This window comes from Callorhinus ursinus, unplaced genomic scaffold (assembly GCF_003265705.2).
Source record: "Callorhinus ursinus isolate GAN/ISIS: 27379988/994484 unplaced genomic scaffold, GSC_fseal_2.0 scaffold19, whole genome shotgun sequence".
Taxonomy (NCBI): domain Eukaryota; kingdom Metazoa; phylum Chordata; class Mammalia; order Carnivora; family Otariidae; genus Callorhinus; species Callorhinus ursinus.
The window spans coordinates 7274897-7287308 of NW_027397081.1; the positions used below are offsets into that span (position 1 = coordinate 7274897).

The window sequence follows — 12412 nt, forward strand, 5'->3', positions numbered from 1 at the left end:
CCTTTAAGATAAAATTCCCCTTCCTTGCTTTACAAAGCCCTCCACAATTTGTCCCCATCTGTCTTCAATGGGCCCCCTACAGTGGGCCATTGAGGTTTTTGTCTCTGTGCCTCTGTTTTGTTTTTGTTTGGTTTGGTTTGGTTTGGTAAATGAACATAATTTTTTGAATATGCTAATCATTTGAGATTCAGTAATAGTGGAAAGATCCTATTATTTTGAATCAAAAAACCTAGGTTCATGTAGAAGTTCTGTGACCTTGAACAAGTTACTTAGCCTCTATGACGTCCTTTGTTCTCTTCTGTAAATTGGGGATATTAATAATCCCTACAAAACATAGTGTTGGGGTACCTGGGTGGCTCAGTCATTAGGTGTCTACCTTCTGCTCGGGTCATGATCCCAGGGTCCCTGCTCGGCGGGAAGCCTGCTCCTCCCTCTCCCACTCCCCCTGCTTGTGTTCCCTCTCTCACTGTGTCTCTGTCAAGGAAATAAATAAAAATCTTAAAAAAAAAAAAAAAAACACATGTTGTTGTAAAGATTAAACGTGATGATGTATGTGAAAAAAAGCCTTCTGTGTACGGCACCACATTATGCAAATGTTAGCAAAAATGTCATCACCCAGTAAGAAACATGTACGACTGGGTAAATAAATACAACACTGCTTTGGACATTGAAGAGCCAGCATGAGCTAATAGCTGGAAAGAGCCCAAGTTCATACACTGAAAAAAAAAATTTTTTTAAGGAATTACATTTAATATGCAGTTTAAAAGGGGATAAGGCAGGTCAAAGCAGTGGAAAAATTGAACCAAACTACTAAAAATTTAAGGAGCGAATAGCCATGTAAGTTTGATCATTTACCTCTAAAGAACCTGGCATTGTACCATATTTTCTTTCTTAATGTTTTTTGACTTATTTGTAATATAGCACAATGTTACTGATATTTTGGAAATATTTGTAAGTATTTTTATACTATTGTCCATGTTTTTTGGCAGATTATTATTATTTTCCTTTAAATGAGCTATATCAAAATATTTGCTGCATTCCCATGATTTAAGAATATTCATGAACAGTTTTTTTTTTTTCTAAAGGACTATATCCCCAATGTAATAATGAAATTCAGTAAGGAAAGAAGAGGGTTTATTTAATGGAAATTAATTTTATGGCTTAAAAAGAAAATAGAAATGCATTTACTTCATTAAACAAGAGACAAGTGAACTTGGAAAACCTTTTCCTCGTATGATATGAATACCAAGCAGACTGAAATGATGAAGCAGCATTTAGCTAACTGTGCTACTTTTTCTCTTATAAATTCTCTCTGCCTTTAATTCAGGTAACAGTAGGGAGCTGCAAGTTGACCATTTTCATAGGCATTCCCCTTGCACAGCTCTTCCAACTGCCCTCAAGGAGTTCTACTGCCATCTTGTGCATTTTATAAAGGGATTCACCAGTTTTGGTCCGAGGAGCTGGTGTATATTTAGTTCAACGTGTAGGATGGAGGGAAATGGAGGGCGGGGGTGGCAGAAAGCTAAAACTTTCTGAAACAGTTTTTTAAGCGTATTACGTTAGTGAGAGGGGCTGAGTCACAGACAACATATTATGTGCATAGGAGCTAGATATTGCAGGGGAAGTTGCTGGAAATCAGGTAACAGGGACAGTGAAGCTCAAAGACATTCTTTATTTTCGGTAAGATTGTCATTATGATGGTGAAGAGCTCAGCTGAGAGCAAAGGAGAATAGATTTGAATTGCAATTACACATTGGCTGAGTCCATTTCTCTGGAGACAGTATGATACATCCTTTTTAGGGCCACCCCACTCTGTAGCAAAGTTACTACATTTGTCAGCCAGAAAGGCCCACCCCTCAGGCCTTCTTTCTTTCCCCAGGCCTCCATGCCCCATCTCAACACCTGTTCCAACAGCCCTTCCCTGCAAGTCCCATGCACTCAAGGCTCATTCCTTGAGAGAGGTTGGTATCCCAATAAGTCCCTACTGAACATGTTTTAAAAAAGTTAGCTATCACCACCATCACCAGGGTCTTTCGCCTTTTTATAGGAGGCACCTGAATACTCTATAAAGACTCAGTAGAATTTCAGATTGAAAGATTGATGGGGGAGGTTGGGGCAAGCAGCCCTCCATTTCTTAAATTTTTCCACATAGGCATTTAAAAATATGCTGTCATTCACAGAGCTGCTCAGTTAAGAAACCTGGGAGTCATCTTTGACATTTTCTTCTTCCTCATGCTTCCACAACTTAGCCAACACAATATACCCACCCCCACAACGCACACACACAACTGCATACATGTAGACCCAGTTGATCTCTCAGTATTGTGGAAATCTTGCTCCTGAACGTCCATCAGAGTCATCCACTTGTCTCCATTACCACTGACATCACACCAGCATAAATTACCATCACCGTTTACCCAGCTAACTTCTCTCTCCACATGCAATATTCATCTTGCAGCTGGAATAATCTTTTCTTAAAAAAATTTTTTTATCATGTTGCATGTGATCATGATGCACATGACACTCTTGAGTAATTTTCTGTTGATTTTAAAATAAATTCCAGACATTTTTGAATGACTGAAAGGTCCCCACATGATCCAGACACTGCCCAGCTGCACAAACTGATCTCTTGCCAATCTCTTCCTTCCATTCCTACATCAAGGACATCAGTCTCCCGTGAGTTTCTCCAAAGCACCAAGCTTGTATCACCTCAGGGCCTTTGAAAGTGGTGTTCCCTATGCCCGTTCTTCAGTCTCCTGGCACCTTGCACTTCTTTACTGTTGCACTACTCACAAATCATTTGTACAATTTATTACTTAATAGCCATCTCTAAGCCCAAATTTTAAATTCTATGAAGGCAGATGCCAGGTCTGTTTCATTCACTTCTATCCCAGGCCAAAAGAGGCAGTTAATAAAAATGTGTTGAGTGAATTAACATATTAATTATTACCTCCTTTGATTTTTGGTTGTCTTAAATATGTTCCCTTCTTGGCAGTAAGCTCCTCAAAGACAAACAGTCATCAAATTTTTCATGAGACCTTATGTTGGAGATGGTTGCAGAGACAACCCAGACACGAGATAACAACCTAATGGAGGTAGAGCTTAAAGACAAATAAGCATAATACAGCCTTAAAAATGTCATAATGCACAATATGGGCATATATCTCTGGAAACATGGATGGAGATTAAGTCAGTTTGGCTGAATTTGGGTAGACATGTCAGAGAAGATGAAATTCAAGTAGAGATTTTATTTTTTTTTTAAGATTTATTTATTTATTTATTTATTTTAGAGAATGAGAGAGAGTGCAAACAGGGGAGGGGGCAAAGGGAGAGGGAGAGAGTATCCTCGAGCAGACGCCGCACTGAACACAGAGCCCAATGCTGGGCTAGATCCCATAACCCTGAGATCATGACCTGAGCCGGAATCAAGAGTCGGCGGGTTAATGGACTCAGCCACCCAGGCACCCCTCAAACAGAGGTTTTAAAAGACCTAAGAGTTTACAAGCAGTAAGGAGGGGAAGAGTGATGGAAGGAGCCAGATCAGAGAAGTGAGAAAGAACACAATGGTTTTACTGTTGGAAAGGGGAGGGAGGCATTATATCTCTCGCCACCCAAATGTCCATCACAGTTAGTAAATGCATACAGTACACATTTCATTAACACTTGTGATTGGACCTTTGGAGAATGATCAGAAATGTGGAAATAACAGTATGTATGATATCTTGGTAAAGTCAGAATAAGACACTAAATAGAATATATTCGACAACATTGGAACAATTATATTTGATATAACTTCAAGGAAACGCCAATAAGAATGACATTTCTGGGGGACGCCTGGGTGGCTCTGTCGGTTAAGCGGCTGCCTTCGGCCCGGGTCATGATCCCAGGGTCCTGGGATCGAGTCCCACATCGGGCTCCTTGGTCAGCAGGGAGCCTGCTTTTCCCTCTCTCTCCCTCTGCTTGTGCTCTCTCTGTCAAATAAATAAAAATCTTTAAAAAAAAAAAATGAATGACATTTCTGGGATTCCCCACATGTTCCGTCAAACCAGCTGGCATCTGAAATCTTTCCGAAAGAGGGTTCTGAGTTCCAGCTGAAGGTTTACTCTAAATGAGATTACATCGAAATTTTCCCTCAATGAAGACCATTCTCTTGAATTGTCTTCAAGTGGGGACTACAGTTCTTCCCACATAACTTCCTGTATTTCTGGCCTGAGAGAATGCAAGGGTGCCATGCTTTTCACTCTATGCGAACACTTTCAACCCTCAATCATTCTCCTTTGAAAGTCAAGCCACATGCCTTTACAACATCTTTTACTGGTCCTTGGCATGCTTTTATGCAAGAATATTAGCCATCAGATTTCTCTGCTTTTGGTGACTATTTCCTGAATCAAAACATAAAATGTAGATACAACCAGTTAATCCTCCCTTCAGAAATCTTGACCCACACCAACTCTCTGTTGTTGCTTAGAATTAAGTTTCAGGAAACCAATCCCTTACTGTTTCCTCAATTTTTGGAGAATTGAAAAAGTTAGCAAAGGAAGTCAAGTTATTTATGTTTTAAGAAGAGAAATGTTCAATACTACATGTGAATTCTCAGTTGTCTGAATAAGAGACAAGGAAGATTACTGAGTTGCTACTTATGGAAACAAAATGGAAGAAGGGACATATTTATACAAAGTTTTTCTGTCTAACGTAGTAAGTTATTAGCCGTCTAGGAGCAGGTAAGGATCAGGAGCAAATTATGGAATTTTGATGCTCTGCTCGTGTAATGATTTTAAGTAAACAGAAAATAATACGAAGCTTTAATTATGAGTATCTTAAGTAAATCACTTTTCATACTGAAGACTCACCATTCTTTTGTATGGTTTGGTTCTTGCTTCAAAGTTTCCTGTTGCTATTAGTACAATTTATGACAGAGAGTATAGAATATCCTGTGCGGATCCCATTAATGTTTGTCTGTGTCTGTGTGGGAAAACTTTATTTCTGTGCCTAAGAACCTAAGGGTAGGAGTCATCATTCCTGCTCTGATAGTGAAGCGCACTCCCTTTCAATGGATACGTGTCTTTTGCACTATTGAATGGATCTCAGAGGAAAAATTGGGGAAGGCTGGAGTCCTCTAGGACTGAGAGAACAACTCAGCAGGAAGATTGGACAGAGTGCACCCAGCCGCGGTTCCAGGCCCCGCTCCAGCCCAGTTGGCCGCAGGACTTTGAGCAAATCCCTTGAGAAACAGATGCTGGCTCCAGGGGGACATGATGGTCCCAGGCTCCTAGCTTTCAACGGCCGGGCAACGCTTTGAGAGTTAGGCAAGAAAACGCTTGGGGATTCAAGCAAGAGCTAGAACCAAGGGCTAAAGTGAAGGAACACTTGAATGATTTAAGAAGCTGTTCAGTTGTCATTTAAAAAGAGGTAATTTTGTTTCTTCCAAACTTCCCAATTATCGTGGAGATTTTTTTGCTGACTGTTACTTTGGAAAGGCATTATGCACATCAAAACTGACATAGCCGTAAGGAATTGTAGAAATTTTAGTATCTGTTGATGTGGATGAGAAACTAAAATCTCCATATTTAAAACTGTCAGATGACTGGGCACCTGGGTGGCTCAGTTGGTTAAGCGACTGCCTTCGGTTCAGGTCATGATCCTGGAGTCTGGGGATCGAGTCCCGCATCGGGCTCCCCGCTCGGCGGGGAGTCTGCTTCTCCCTCTGACCCTCCCCCCTCTCATGCTCTCTCTCTCAAATAAATAAATAAAGTCTTAAAAAAAAATAAAACTGTCAGATGACTTTTAAGTGGATAACATTAAATTACTGTCAGAATTATTCGATATGTTCTCATCTCTATACAATTGTTTCTTGGTAGAGGAAAGCTACAACCTAGTTTCTTAGGCTAAATGGCCGTTTTTCTACTTTGTCCCCGAGCTTGCTACCGAACCCATCCCAAATGCAAGGGTATGAAATGAAATCATTTCGTGTGTGTGTGTGTGTGTGTGTGTGTGTGTGTGTGTCGGAGAGAGAAAGAGGGAGAAAGGGAGAAAGAGAAGCAGAAGTGTAAGAAGATAGCTCTGAAAGGTATATTTAAAATTAAGATGATTTCCCCAACATGGTGAGTTTTGGATTTTTTTAATGACACATATAAGGAGGACATTTGGAATGAGAAGCTCAAAACAAATAATCTTTTGTTCAAAGACTTTCAAGTTGCCTTTTTTTGCATGCAGTTATTATGTAACAGCTGGGAATCCAAATGTCAGGATTGATTTTTTCCTCTTTTCGTCCAACGGCATGAGAAAAAGTAAAAATACATTATCCTATATTAGCCCTCTTAAGCTAAGTACATAAAAAGAAGATGATGGGGACATTATGATGGAATCATACCAATTTCTACTTGGAATGGAGCATTCAGTGAAAGGGACGCAGAACTTGAGTAGCCGAGTATCATTTCTCGAAGAACTGGAGCGATCGCTTGTTACACAAGCCAGTTACTACTTCCACATAGTCTCTTACAGTTTTTGTTACTCTTCTTTTCTCCAACAGATAGGTCTAAATACTTCTTGATGGAGGGCTTGCTAGAAGTAATAAATACCCAAGTTAATTAGCAGGGACTAATTTTCCTAAGCAGGTTCTAACTATACCCAGCTAGAGAGAAGGTGAAGGATGGTAATTCTTACAAGGGGGACGGAGATAGGAAGAAAGACAGGGTGGGAGGGAGGAAGAAAGAAAAATATTTTCATCTAATTTGGGGAAATAAACCCCAGGGTAGTTCCTAGGCTCTTAGATTCAGAAAGGAGAATGGAAATAAGGGAAGTGAGCCAGATACTCTTGATAGGTTGTTGGAATTTTTAAATTTGATCTGTAGGCCTGTCTACCTTCTTCCTGATATAAGGGTACCTTTAAAAAGTAGATATCAGAGAGAATAAGAAGAAAATGTTTCTTTCATAGCAGAACCTACAGATGTCTTACCACTTGGCAAGACCAAATCTTCAGTCATGTACAATTTCCTAGATTTTGACATCAAAGTAAACTTTAAATGAGTAATAAAATATTAATCAACTAATTATATTATCAGCCTTTGAAGTTAAATAATATTAAGGACAGCACATACATTTTTCTTAGGCATTTAATTCTTAAAAGCTGATCTTTCCTTGTAACTTTTTTTTAAAGATTTTTTTTAATGTATTTATTTGACAGAGAGAGAGTGCATGTGCACAAGCAGGGGGCACAGCAGAGGAAGAGGGAGAAGCAGGCTCCCCACTGAGCAGGGCTCCTCAATCCCAGGACCCTGGGGTCATGACCAGAGCCCAGGGCAGACGCTTAACCGACCGAGCCACCCAGGTGCCCCTGCCTGTTACTTTTAAAGTCTAATTATTTTAATAATTTTTTGAAAAATATAAAAAGTAGAAAAGAGGGGCACCTGGGTGGCTTAGCTGGGTGAGCGTCTGCCTTTGGCTCAGTTCGTGGTCCCAGGGTCCTGGGATCAAGCCCCGCATCGCACTCCCTGCTCAGCAGGGAGTCTGCTTCTCCCTCTCCCTCTGCCTGCTGCTCTGCCTACTTGTGCTCTCTGTCTCTCTGTCAAATAAATAAATAAAATCTTAAAAAAAAAAAAGTAGAAAAGAGTTTCTACTTTTAATCATCGTACCTAATACAATGACAATCTCCCATGATTCTGAGATCATGACCTGAGCCGAAACCAAGAGTCTGGTCAACGACCGAGCCACGCAGGTGCCCCCAGAGACAAAGATTCTAAGACATGAGCTGAGCTGGGCTGAGCTGGGCTGGCTTATTGCCCTAACCAATGCTAACCTCTCCCTGATACTTAAAATTTAATGGCCTTTAATTCTACTTTTAAAGAACAGGGCTTAGAATGTATTTCCTTTGGGAAAGGGAATCTATTGATTTAATTTCACAGAGAAATATGAGCCTGATACCAGATCACAGATCTCGAAGAGGGCGAATGCCCTGAATTCTTAACATGCCTGTGATGGGCTGCACTCACTGGGGAGAGCTGGGAGGTTTTACAGCACAGGGGATAAAGCAGTGCTGAAGGAGAAGCTTCAAAGGTAAACAGACATCGCTTACAGTTTTGCACCTGGTTCGCCATTTAGCAACCATAACCTAGGGTCACCCCTTGGTGCCTATGAAGCCTGGCTTATTTTGTAAATCTTACAGATGTATTTATGAACATCAGATGCTGCTAGTTTGGGACCCATCTAAAAAAGAGAAGACTTTTTTTTTTTTTTTAGCTTTAATTTCTGGAATTTGCAAGAGGCCCTTTCGCTTCATTCTGTTGCACAGGCTCTGGCCACTAGAGGGAGCTGCTGCATCAGTTGTCTGACAAGTTGACAGCAGGCCCCTCGTTCTGGTCGCGGCGACTATATCGAATATCGTTTTATAGCAATTCCCTCAGAAGCATAAATAGATCATTAATCCAATCATCTCTTTCATGACTTGCAAAATGGACTGTCCTGGCCTCAGAGTTGTACGGATGGAAACACCCCCGTTCAGCAGGATGAGTTCTCAGGGACCTGGTTTCTCTCTGTAGCCTAGGGGATGATTGTCTCCTTGGCAACCAAGACTTTCCTGCTTAGAGAGAGGGATAAAGTGACAGAGTCCTCACGGGTAATTCTATCAGCAAACAGGTCAAAAGTATAACCCCGCTTCCCCCCAAAAAATACTCATTTCCCCAAACCTCAGCAGGTGCTAGATTACATAAAGTAGGAACCAGGGCACGATACTGACATTTGGATACTGACATTTGGGATCACAGGGCTGCTATGCGCTGTGCCAACTAAGACCCAGATCCCAACGATGTCAAAGCAGGAAGAAATTCACGAAACTCGGATCCCCAAAGAGTAAGGAAGGACAAGATTGAATAAAATTTCTTTGGAAAAGTGAAAATCTTCCAATTGGCTTCTGTGAGCGATTTGTGGTCTCAAGCACATTCTAACAATCCTTCCAGGGTCCATCCACAAACTTAGAAGAATGAGCCAATATTATGGCAGAGAGGGGAAGAGACTTTAAAACGTTTGTAGAAAATACAAGAGGAAAAGTCTCTACTTCTCCTGGACGTTTTAAGACTTATGAATCTTAAATAAATATCAATTTATGAATCATTCCCTTGTTTCAAATTCATGTCTTATTCATTCATTCAAGAAAATTAAGTGCGTTTTATGTGCCAGGTTCTAGGGACTAGGAAGTGTGTATGGGACACTGGTACTGAAAATAGAATCTTTGTTGCTTTTTTTCTTTATGCTTTTTTTAATTTAACTTTTTATTTTGAGATAGTTATAGATTCACATTCAGTTGTAAGAAATAAACAGATCTGGGTGGCTCAGTCAGTTAAGGGTCCAACTCCGGGTATCGGCTCAGGTCATGATCTCAGGGTCGTGAGATCCAACCCCTCATTGGGGCTCTATGCTGGGCGTGGAGCCTGCTTAAGATTCTCTCTCTCCCTCTGCCCCTCTCCCCCCTGCTCTCTCTTTCTTTCTCTCGAAAGAAAGAAAGAAAGAAAGAAAGAAAGAAAGAAAGAAAGAAAGAAAGAAAGAAAGAAAGAAAGAAAAATTTAATTTTGCCACCTTAATGTATCTTATTTTCTTCTGGTTTAGAACTTAGTCTTTGGGGGTGATTAGTCAGAATTTAAGCGTAGTCGATTTGTTGTTTGCTTGATTTGTTCAGTTCCCCACCCCTTCTATCAATGGAACTGGGGCTGTGAGCAATTCGGTTTCTCTAGAGACAGGTAAAGAATAATTACATGCTTATACATAGGAGGTTTAGAGGAGAAATCACTACCTGACTTAAACTTGGGGTCCTGGAATGGACTTTGAAGGGTATCTGGTCCATTCACATTGTATTGAGAGGACTCAATGAGCATGGGAGGACCTTCCCTTAGCTCTTTGCTCTCACCGAGAATTCCCTTTGTTGGTGACCTTCCGTTTTCTGCTGTGCTAGCTGACCATGACTGGGTGTTGCATCTCTGACAAAACACGTTGGATTCCATTTTCAAGTCCCAGGGTCGTGTTTAAAGAGCTAAAAATAAAATGATGTTGTAGCATCTGATGTTTTCAGATGGTCACTTACACTGCTCCCCTCCTTTCTGAAAATAACAAAGTAGATTTTAAAGTTCTGTTCTTTGAACAGCCCAATTCAGAGAATCAAGAGGCGCACCTAACTTCAGGGAATTCAGCTGTCCAGACTCAGCCCCTCTTTCCATCCAGAATGACAGACAGACAGACGGACGGAGACAGATTCTGACTCTCCCCTCTTGCCTCGTCGTCAGGAATAGTCAAGACGCCAGCTGAGTAACCGCCTTCTCTTTATCTTCAAGAGATCCTCATCAGAGATTCTTTTGCCCCACTTCACGGACTGCTAAACAGTCTGGAGCCAAATGTGTGTGACCCACCTCACCGGAGTGTGTCTGCCGATTAGCCTGAACGGGCACTTGTGTGTGTTACACAAGGCGGGTGCGCCTTAAGTGTGAGCTCACACTTGGTTTCATTTTCTTTCCTCTATCCATATTCCTCCAGCTTGACTTCTGCACCTGTTTTTAAGTTTTATTTTACATAATCCAGTATTTCTGTTACTCAGCTTACCCAGAAGACCAGGATGTTACTCAACTTGTTTGTTCTCAGCTGCTTCAGCCCAACATTTATTTACCTGCCTTCAAATTGTTTACCCAAATGGTATCTTCAAAGCAAAATGAAGTAGAGGGAAAACAAGCAAGGGGAAACAGTCCTGCTCTTGAGGACTAAAAACACCTTTCATATAAAAACTAGTAAATTTCGAAAACTGGGACTACAGATGACAACATCAAATACATGTTTCAGTGAGGCATTTTTACTCTATCCATGTGGATAGAACTTCAATTTAAAATTGTAACAAAACTTGAGTGAAACAAGAGTAAGGTTTAATCTCTTTAAGATCAGGAAGTATGTCTTTTAACATGTATTTCTGCTTTCTTTTCATGTATACTCACCCAGGTAAAACAACCACAGTAACTATTTCTAAAGTGAAATTAATGTGTTACATACCCTACAACAACAAGAACCTTTAGAACCTAAGTAATAATGCTCACTTGACATATGAATAGCTGCTCGAAAACTTATAGTGACTCAAAAGCAAATTCAAGGTCAGAGTTGGGAAACCCCTTTTGCTCTTGGTAACCTGTAAAATAAATAGGACCCCTCCCTTTGGGCCATATACACAATTCCAAGGCTCACTCGGACATATTTGTACTAAGATAAATAAGATAATCTGGACTCTAAGTCAGAGAACCCAGCAACTCCTCTCTCTTGTAATTCTTCACTTTAAAATGACAAGTTCTAGTTCATTGTAGATTCCAAGTGATTTGTTCTTTACTTCTTTTTTAAAAATGCCTATATTCCTTAGCTTTTTCCAATCAAGGAAGTGAATGGGTATCTTAGTAAGAGAGGTCCAGAGGAAGACTGCAAGCATTATACTATGCTTTGTGGAGAGGATCCAGAATAGCTTATAATATATTATCATAAAAACAGATTGTCATCAATAGCATAATTGCTGCATGAATAATCTTGGAACAAGTGAGACCTTTCAAGCTTTTTTACTGTAGGCCATCATTATGCTCGCTACATAAAACAAATGCCTTCTGGGAAAAAAAATTTTTTTTTTTTTACAAGGCACAGCTTTCTCTAGTTCATATTTCTTGGTTTTCAACATAAGATATCTAAAGGATAAAAGAAGCTGGCTGTTCTGGCTATAGGGATAACACTGTAGGTAGCCACCAACGATTTATGCAGTACATGAATGAAAAACGTTGCACATATAATGAAATATTGGCGAGTTGTCCTCACTACCGTCATAATATTTGGCACTGAAATTTAATGACTCCTTCTGCATATAGATGCCAAAGAGCATTTTAACATTAATTAAAACCCCCAGTGATATCGGATGAAAGGGATACTGTTAATGCAATTTTATATATAAGAAACAGAGTTATAGAGATTAAGAAAGTGACCTGGACAGATTTTTTAAATTATTCATAATGCCACAATATATCACTGATAAAAATGGAAATAGGCACAGCCTCTGACAACCACCACGGGACTCGGCGGGGGCCTCATAATGGAATAGAAGCCTGGTAATTAGGCCTTCTGATTTCTACAGATGTTCTCACTCACTCTTCTGCCCTGCATTCCCTCAGCCCTAATGAATTCAGGATTAATTTGCAATAGATGATTAAAAAGTAAAAAGCTTTCTTCAACTCCTTTAGGGCAGAAACCAGTTCTTTCATTTTCCCTGGATTTCTCTGGATTTCCCCGGCTCGGCTTCATGTCATGTGCAAGTTAAGAAGGCTTCCTTACTTCAAGAGTCCTCCTGGCCTTTGCTATGCTGATGGACGCTACAGAGCTCCAAGAAGGAAATATTACTTGCAGATGTACGTGACCA

General features: G+C 40.3%; 1 long non-coding RNA gene across 1 annotated transcript in view; it reads left to right on the plus strand.

The window, feature by feature from the left end:
- The window catches only part of LOC141374526 (uncharacterized), a 65339-nt gene extending 52927 nt beyond the window's left edge, over positions 1-12412 (plus strand). Inside the window, exon 3 of the long non-coding RNA XR_012381474.1 lies at positions 12237-12412. This is a non-coding gene — a long non-coding RNA (uncharacterized lncRNA). The remainder of the gene's footprint in view (positions 1-12236) is intronic.